Below are 9,247 nucleotides of genomic sequence, written 5' to 3' on the forward strand. Positions count from 1 at the left end.
TGTTCATAATAAATAAACAGAGTTTTTTTTTTTTTTTTTTTTTTTATTTTGCTTGCTCAAGATAATTTTTCTCCTTCCATGAGATGTTCGAGATCTGAAAGGAATCCTCGAAAGGTTATTATCTTTGATAATGACGACATGTCAAGGAAGTAGGTATTCGGAAAGGAATTCTTCGGCGGTAAATCTTTCAAAATTGAAGTCCTAAAAACGAACTTTAAGCTTTCTATCGATAATGTTAGGAGAAAGTTCAAGTACCAGAGGCTATCCCTAGAACACTTTTGATATTCAAGTTTAAGAGAAATGCAAATTATCAGTTATTCATTCAAAATACCACTGATTATTTTTTAATCAAAGAAATGCCCTGTACTGATTTCCTCTTGATTAAGGTGAAAAAACAACGTAAATAAAGCACAAATATTCAAGAAAATGCAGCATATAGCTATTTCAAGGCTACAATGGAGCCTCTTCATCAGTGCAAAAAGCTCACCAACACAACCAGAAGTTGCGAGAGAACTGACGAAAAACCAGGTGGACACCGGTATTTATACCAAAGAGAGCCAACCAATAAGAATACAGGAACATGACAACAAACAACCAATCAGCGAACAGCATGTACGCTCCGGGCTCAAAGCAAGGCAAGAGACAACCAATCAGAAGCCAGGAGACAAAAAGAGTGCGAGACACCAAAGAAACAGGAAAGGCAATTGTAGAAATTGCTTCCAAATATCATGAAAAAAAAGGAGTGATGGAAAAATCATTGACAAGAGAATGAGAATTTTTCCAAATATGGTAAGCTTCCCAGAAATCGAGGTCATAAAACGAAGAACATTTACAAATAATCTTTGCTGATGAAAAATCAGAACAGTGACCAGAAGTCCAGCAATGCTGAGCGATGGAAGAACGAGCAAGTTCTTTATGCTTAACATAGTTTTCGTGCTCTTTCAGACGGTGCTTGAGAGCACGTTTAGTCTGTCCAACGTAGCCAAGTCCACACTTGCAGGAGATGCTATAAATGCCCCAGTTGCTATGGCAATCAATGGGGTCCTTTAAGTTTGTAAATTTTATCTTATTAACTGGAGAAAAAGCTGTATCCAAACCAAATTTCTTCAAAATCTTTGCAACTTGATGACTAACTTTTGGATAATAAGGCAAAACAATAGTATACGAAGCACTAGAAGCAGAAACCTTTTCAGAATGAGAGGGCTTAATTAACTTATTTTAAATTGAATCAATGATGCTAGGAGAATAACCACGATCGAAAGCCACTGCTTTAAGATAAGAAAGCTCAGCATTTAAAGAATTGGAGGAAGAACAGATGTTCAAAGCACGGAACACAAAAGCCTTGAATGAGGCCAACTTTTGGTTTGGAGGATGAAAAGAACATTTGTGAGGAGGTAGTGTAACAGCAAAAGGCTTACGAAACACCGAAGTCATAAATTCATCATTACTTTTAGTAATAAAGACGTCCAAAAATGAAAGAGAACTATCAGTTTCCATTTCAATAGTGAATTGGATGCAAGGATCGATAGAATTTAAAGTAGAAAGTAAAAATTCATTATCAACATGGTTTTGGTCAAGCAAAACAAAGCAATCGTCAACGTACCGAACAAACGTTATGGTTTCAAACATATTTGTTTGAAACCATTTGTTTTTTTCATATTTTTTCATGATATTTGGAAGAAATTTCTATAATTGCCTTTCCTGTTTCTTTGGTGTCTCGCACTCTTTTTGTCTCCTGGCTTCTGATTGGTTGTCTCTTGCCTTGCTTTGAGCCCGGAGCGTACATGCTGTTCGCTGATTGGTTGTTTGTTGTCATGTTCCTGTATTCTTATTGGTTGGCTCTCTTTGGTATAAATACCGGTGTCCACCTGGTTTTTCGTCAGTTCTCTCGCAACTTCTGGTTGTGTTGGTGAGCTTTTTGCACTGATGAAGAGGCTCCATTGTAGCCTTGAAATAGCTATATGCTGCATTTTCTCGAATATTTGTGCTTTATTTACGTTGTTTTTTCACCTTAATCATATTGTAGCACAAAGCTTATATGATAATTTTTCATTTGATTTCTTCTTGCTTAACTTTTGGAAGAGACTAATAATTCTTCAGATTTCAGAGATAATTTTTCTTCAGATTTTAGTAATCTTTAAAAAAAAAAAAAAAAAAAAAAATGAAGAAACACACAAGTTTGTGGAAATAGAAACGAATAAACGCCGCATTTTAAAGTAATTTGAAGACTTAATTCATGTGCACACAATTTTTATTATTTTTTCACGCATGGTGTGAATTGATTAGTTGTTTATAATAATTTTTATTTTAATGCCAGTATTTTATGAATAAAAATTTACTGAGCACGTGTATTAAAGAATGCAATCAATTTTTTTTGGCATATTTCAAAAATTGAAGCACTCCTAAACTTTCGATTAGGAGCCGCCACTCAGGTTGTGAACAAGCCAAAATGATGAGCCAGGTCCTAGTAAAATTTAGTCCTCATTCCGGCAGAAAAACTGCACACTTTTGAAGTAGTTGTTTTAAAAAAAAAGAGAATAAAGAAATAAATTTACCCTATTTTGTGGCCTCCAAAACCATAATGCTAAGGTCCACGAATCCGCAGTACCGTGCGTTAATCACGCCCTGCCGCCACTGTGTGCGACAATATAGTTCTCCAATGGATTTTCTGTAGCATATAAAAGAAGAATTTATTTGAGATAGTTTCAGCCTACAGGTAGAGAAAATTGAATCGAGACTTTCCTTACCCTACCCTTGTGTTGGTCATGTAAGACCCCGTTTTGGTGACTTTTAAATATCAAAAATTTACAAAGGAGCAGGCAGCAGGACCTTCATTTAAAAGAATTCCTGGGGGAAGGATTTGTATTCAATACACTTAGTGGGAAAAAAAAATCAAAATGGCTAACTGACTCCCCCCCCCCCCCCCCGTTTGCTCAAATAACTGACCTACCGAGGAGAGCTACAGACCACCGATTTGATTTTAAATAGTGCACTTAAGTGCCCCTTTCCGACTTGTATGCTCAAATTTTAACCCAAAGAGTTCTATAATAGGGTAGAGGAGCGACTCGTATACTGCTTCCTTTGGCCGCCATGACCAAGCACGAAGACCGGTTTGAGAGAGATTCGAGTGGCAAGAACAGTAGTTTCGTTATGAAACGTATTGAAATTCAAGAGGCGATAAATGTTTTTTACTGCGTCAAATTGCTGATATTTTTCCTCAAATTCAATTTCAAATGGAAATAACGATGGAATCTGCTGGGAATTTTAGTCAAATAATTTGAGGTTAAACTGTGTCAGTTTTAATGAATGATATATAAAAACATAATGCACTGACAGAATACAGTGATTTTCAACAGATAAATCGGAAATTTTTTAACCAGTACTCAAGAACCTCTACCTGAAAATCTACGCATTCTGCATTGACTGAAACAATTTAAATCCAGAGCCTAAATATGTACACTTAATTTTTCTTTCGTAGAGTTAAAAAATAAAATTTATCGAAAAAATAATATGTATCAAAATAATTGCTAGCACGAAACCAGCCTTATTATTTTGAAAGAGAGAAAGAACGATTCACGGCAGTAAAAATTTCAAATTTTTTCCAGGAAAAAAATACGTATCCAAAGCAACCAATCAGGTGTCAGATAGCTTAGAATATCAATAAAGAACGCTTTTGTAGTGAATTTATTCAGAAAAAAAAATTGGAAGCTTATTTTTTTTTTTTAAATGACGCGGTGTTCATTCACTGGGTGGAGTTCACTCACAGGTCGGCCTACCCTAAATATAGAATTTCTGAAATTTAAATTTATTTAAATATAGTATTTGATATTAACAAGTTAAAATGCCCTAGTTAGATCCTAGAAATTAGGTAATTCTTTTCCTAAATATGGTTAAAAATTCATAAAATTCAGAAATCAGTGAAAAATAATTACACATCAGAGCTTGATAAAATCTTGCTACAATATCAAGTCCCACATCCATATGGGTGTATTTCCCAGACATTTTTTAACCATCAAAACAAATAACATCTTTCTTTTTCCTAAGAAAAAAAAGGAAATAATATGGAATTACATAATCTGAGAAAGAATAAAAATAGCGTCGAACAATAAATTACCCCCCCCCCCTCCTTTTTTTTTTTTTTTTTTTTTGAAAAATAACACCTGAAATAAAATGCACGAAGAAAAAAAAGGAAACCATATGCTTCTTGTATTTTAAATATTTTAATAAAACTCATCAAGGAATGAAAAGAAGACTGTTTTTCAGAATTCTTATCTTATAAAACGCATGCATATTTTTTTCCACTTTTTTGACTTACTGTAAGTTGAGGAGGATTGTATGTTAATTTTTTAGTGAATAAGTAAATAGTTTAACTAGGGTGGTTAAAAAATACATGTAAAAAAATCGTTTCTCCTAGATAACAGGACACCCCTCAATATTTTTAGACTTGTGGATAGTAATATACCGAAATAATTTTGACTTCTTATTTCAACTGAAAGAGGGTGCTCAACTCCCTCCCCCAAACATCGTAAATATGGGGAGAGGCGTTAAAAATTACATTGAACTGAAAAAACAATGCTACATATTATAATATACGAAAGTAATATGCATATACATTGCAAAAAAAATTATTTACAAAAACTCAGCTGGGGAAATTAAATGTCTCCAAATTTGTGACATTTTCCATGCTAAGACTAATGTTAAATTGAGCACCCTCTTAAAATTTGAGTAAGAAACTAAAACTTTTACAGCATAATACTATTTGTAAGTCTAAAAAAAATTAAATTAAATTAAAAAATAAATAAATAAATAATAAATAGGGTGTGTCCTGGACTCTAGCTGAAAAAAGTTTTTTTTTTTTTTTTTGAACCACTCTCAAAGCTTAACTCTTAATAGGTACATATCCAATTTAATTTCATATTTTTAATTTCATTTAAAGGTAATCTCGTTTCATATATATATATATATATATATATATATATATATATATATATATATATATATATATATATATATATATATATATATATATATATATATATATATACCTTGCAAGTTCTTTCTCTTTTAATGTTAATTGCTACTATAATTTTTTTATATTTTTCTTCGGTTTCAATTAAATTTATTTAATAACAATATGATTTTCTTTTTGTTTCTTTTAGTAAGATTACTTATAATTAATACTTGTTTGCTCATTGTTTTTCTAATAAAAATACTCTGAACTTCATGTCCATCAAACTCAGCCTTTTGAACTTTTAAAAATTTTATCTTTAAAAATCATGATTTTTGTGAATCAATGAATTTTTTAAATCCACTGATTTAAATCACTCAACCCTGCTTCATAAGAAAAAATAAATAAAACTTTTATGCATCATTTTTTATTTACAATGTCACATTTATTTTTAACAAAACAAAGTCTGTAAGATGATCCTCTAATTAATAACATGAAATAAATTTATTTGCACTGTTTATTACTTCTGCATGTTGTATCCAACAAGAATTCTGCGTTGCCTTTGAGTAAACTTCGGACAGATTTACTAAATCACATCACCAATAAAAAGTTAATTGTACATATTTCACAAGTCATCTGTCATCATACAGTTCGATAATAGTTTGAAATATATTTTTATCAAATGCAAAATTATTCATTTTTGTAAACACTAACACAAGCATGAATAAAGTTTTTTTTTTTAATTACTCATCTAAAAATTTTTAAGCTTTGATTGAGTGCGGCTGCTCTGTTTGTGCAACCATATGATGAACAAGATTTCACCATTTTAATGACATAAACAAAGGCGTAAAGCATAATTAAAATCTTTTAGTCGACTCGAACTCAATACAATGTTCTGTATTCTGCCACTCTAATTTTTCCCCTTACTGAAACATGGAACTGTTGCCAGATTCAGTCTCTACCCTATTATAGAACTCTTTGTTTTAACCCGTCGGAGTCAGAAGTTGCATCAGCCCTTGATTTCTGATGGGGAACGTAGAGACTTATTAAAATCTAGAAATGTAACTAAAAAACTAAGAATTACGTGTCAAATGCATGAGTGTTGGTTGATTTTCCATTTTGAATATTTGTAAGAAAAACACTTTTAAAAGCCTATTTTTCTTAATACAGAAAGTGTTTATGCGCCGCAAAAATACCGTGCTCATGGACGCTAGCACAGAGTCCCTGGACGCCGGAGAATCGTCCTTCTGGAAAATAACTCATACACCACCTATGACGTCACATCAAAAGTATCCATAATCTTCTAGCCACGCCTTCTGTTCGTGTTTCCATTCCAAAACACGAATAGTTTGATACTTAGTATTATTATTTTATAATGGCAACAAAAGTTAATTGTAGCAGACAGCTTGCGAAATAAATTTGTTATCGATTTATTTTTGTTATTAATTTGAAATTTTGTTCAGGTATAATATTGTATTTTGGAAGAACTATCTTGTGTAAAGATTGTCTTTTCAATGTCAACGTGTTGAATTTCTTTTGTACTTTAAAGTACTGTTTAGAATATTAGTTATTGTGCTTTTACTATAGCAATGGTGAAATTTTGAACTTTTTTCGAATGTCAAGAATATTTTGACGACAGTCATTTCTTTTCATTTTGTGTACAGCAATTATTAATGAACACTTTTTTATTTTCTGAATTTTTTATTGGCATGAATGTATATCATACACTTTTTCTTTCTTTTTTTGTGATTCGCTGTTTTTCTGGCCCGGCATTGATAATTGTTCATATCAAATTACCTAAACTCGTACAAATTCATACGTCTTCATTCATAATAGTTTATTCATGCTATTTTGTCTTTTTTTAAATAAATTTGTCAATTCTTATTTGAGCGATTGAAGTTTCAAAAAAAAAAAAAAACATTTCCTAAGATACATTGTAATAGATTTACCACATGCCGCAATTGCGAGGGTTCCCCACCACATGAAGCTCCGAAGGGAAATCCAAAAAGACTCATGAATTTTTTTTTATGGAATTCTGTTCAATTCTTATGTTTCTATTCCCCAAACTTGTATAAATCCACCACTGCCTAAGTATTTGAACTGCTGCTTTTTAACATCATTAGAAATGCTTTAGTTGTTTTTAAAATAATTTATTTTTCATTTTCTTTTATGCAGTATTTCTGATGATTCAAAAGCAGGAGTATTTCTTCAACACTATTTATGCTTTTCAGAAAATGTCCGACAAAAGATTTTGTTGCTGTTGTAATGTAAAATTGTTCTGAATTATGTGTTAATACAGGGCGTGAGTTACCAATACTACCTTGAGGGTGGGCCTATGTCATCTTGTACTAAATTTTGTTATTTTAATTTTAAAATGCCCAAACTGATTAAACCAATGCTGTCGGACAGTACAATGGGGACCTGGGGCGAGTATGGGGTCTAGCTTGATATCCCCCAAAATTATAGACCATACAGAAAATTATAACAAAGAACAATTTTATTTTTTTATGTTTAAAATCAGGAGTAATGTATTAAGCATATGTATATCATTGAGAATTTTAATATCACAACAACAATTTAATATTTCGTCCAGGTAGTTTACAGCTTCAATGTAGCATAGCATGAGGTAGGCCACCTGTGCCACCATCTAGGACTGCAGATTTTGGGGCTATAAATGTCATGATAGAAAAATTTAAGAAGGTAAAAAAAGAAAAACTAGTTCCTTAGTTTTTTTTTTCTTTGCACCTTAAATTGCAGCAATATGTGAGAGTATGCTCATGCTCGATGATTTAAATATAAGACGAAGAGACGCCACTTGTCAACATCACCTGGGACACCCAAAACTACTAAAGGCTGGCCCTGCATTCAATAACATAAAAAGTATGTGATTGCACGTCTGCTTCAATTGCGCTATTCAATGATGTGTTTGGCCTACTGTCAAAAAATTAGTAAATCAAGCCCTGTTTGAATAACATGTTAGATTTTACAAGGACTAAATAAATGTTTCCTGTATTTTTATGAAATAAGTACCACCCATTTTTTTTTTCAGAGGATGTTCTGTAAATTAATTTCAATGAAGAAGTAAAAAATGAACCAATTATCAAAACTTTGTTCATCCTGTGCTGTCAGAAGTATTTTTTGTCATTCAAACTACGGTTCCGTAAAGAATTTGCAAGGAAAGTGAGTAATTATTTCTTTTAACACTATATTTTGAATTTAAAGGAATTAATTGAGTGCCCACAATGTTTTCATTTTCTATTGTTTCAATATTTTGTGTTCATATAATTACTATTTAGTGTACAATCTTTTTTTTTTTACTTTTAATTTTCAATTTTATTTTGGAATGAAATAATAAGGAACTACTTTTCAGTTCTATCAGAAGCGAACCAGAAATTACCTTCTGGCTGGGATTTGTGATCATAACCTCTTTACATATATAGTTATCATAATTAGAATTGACAATATCAATATGTGTTAAAACCAAGGTTTCAGGGAGAAGTTTTGACCCGTATGCGGGCCCCCTGGCTGCCCAACTTTCAACGAAACCACATTGTCACTTTTTAGGAAAGAATAAATTAATTAAATTATTTAATTATATTAAAATAATTAAAGGGTATAAAAGTTTTCTTTAGGAAGATTTTTAAAAGGATCACTGCATATAATTCGAATTTATAGCTATTTTATAAATTTTAATTCTCATAAACTTGAAAATGTGCAGAAATTTAATTACAATGATTTTCCCCCCTATTAGGTGAAATTTTAGCTTAAAAGTTAATCAAAGAAATTAATTTGAAATTTAGAAAAAATGCTTTGAGGTGCAGATTTCAAGGTACAATCAGATTTTGTAGTAAATTTCAAGGCTGTAGTTTAGGTTCTATGGTGTTTCCTGGGCATCATGCACAAAGAAAGAAACAAAGAAATATCTTCTCCTTTATGTTTTAAAAAGATCTTTAACTCAACACCAGCTTGATACCATTGTTGGGTTTCTTTAATCTATTTGCTGTGAAATATTGCAGGCACGTAGCTAGAACTTTGTTAAGGGGTCCAAGGTTGAGCGAGCTTCAAAAGAGGAAGCATGCTAAAGCAAAATTAGTAGCTCATATTCACGTTAAAAAAATAAATCCAATTAAAACTAATTATTAAAATATGATAATTAACTAAAATTAATTAAATAATTGAAATTGATGGAGCAATTGTTAAAATTAGTAAACAAAAATTTTACATTAAGTGGCAAAGAAATTATTGACAGTTTATAAAATTAACGTTAAACTAAAAGTTATCCCATACTAAGTTTCCAAA

This window comes from Uloborus diversus, chromosome 4 (genome assembly GCF_026930045.1).
Source record: "Uloborus diversus isolate 005 chromosome 4, Udiv.v.3.1, whole genome shotgun sequence".
Classification (NCBI taxonomy): domain Eukaryota; kingdom Metazoa; phylum Arthropoda; class Arachnida; order Araneae; family Uloboridae; genus Uloborus; species Uloborus diversus.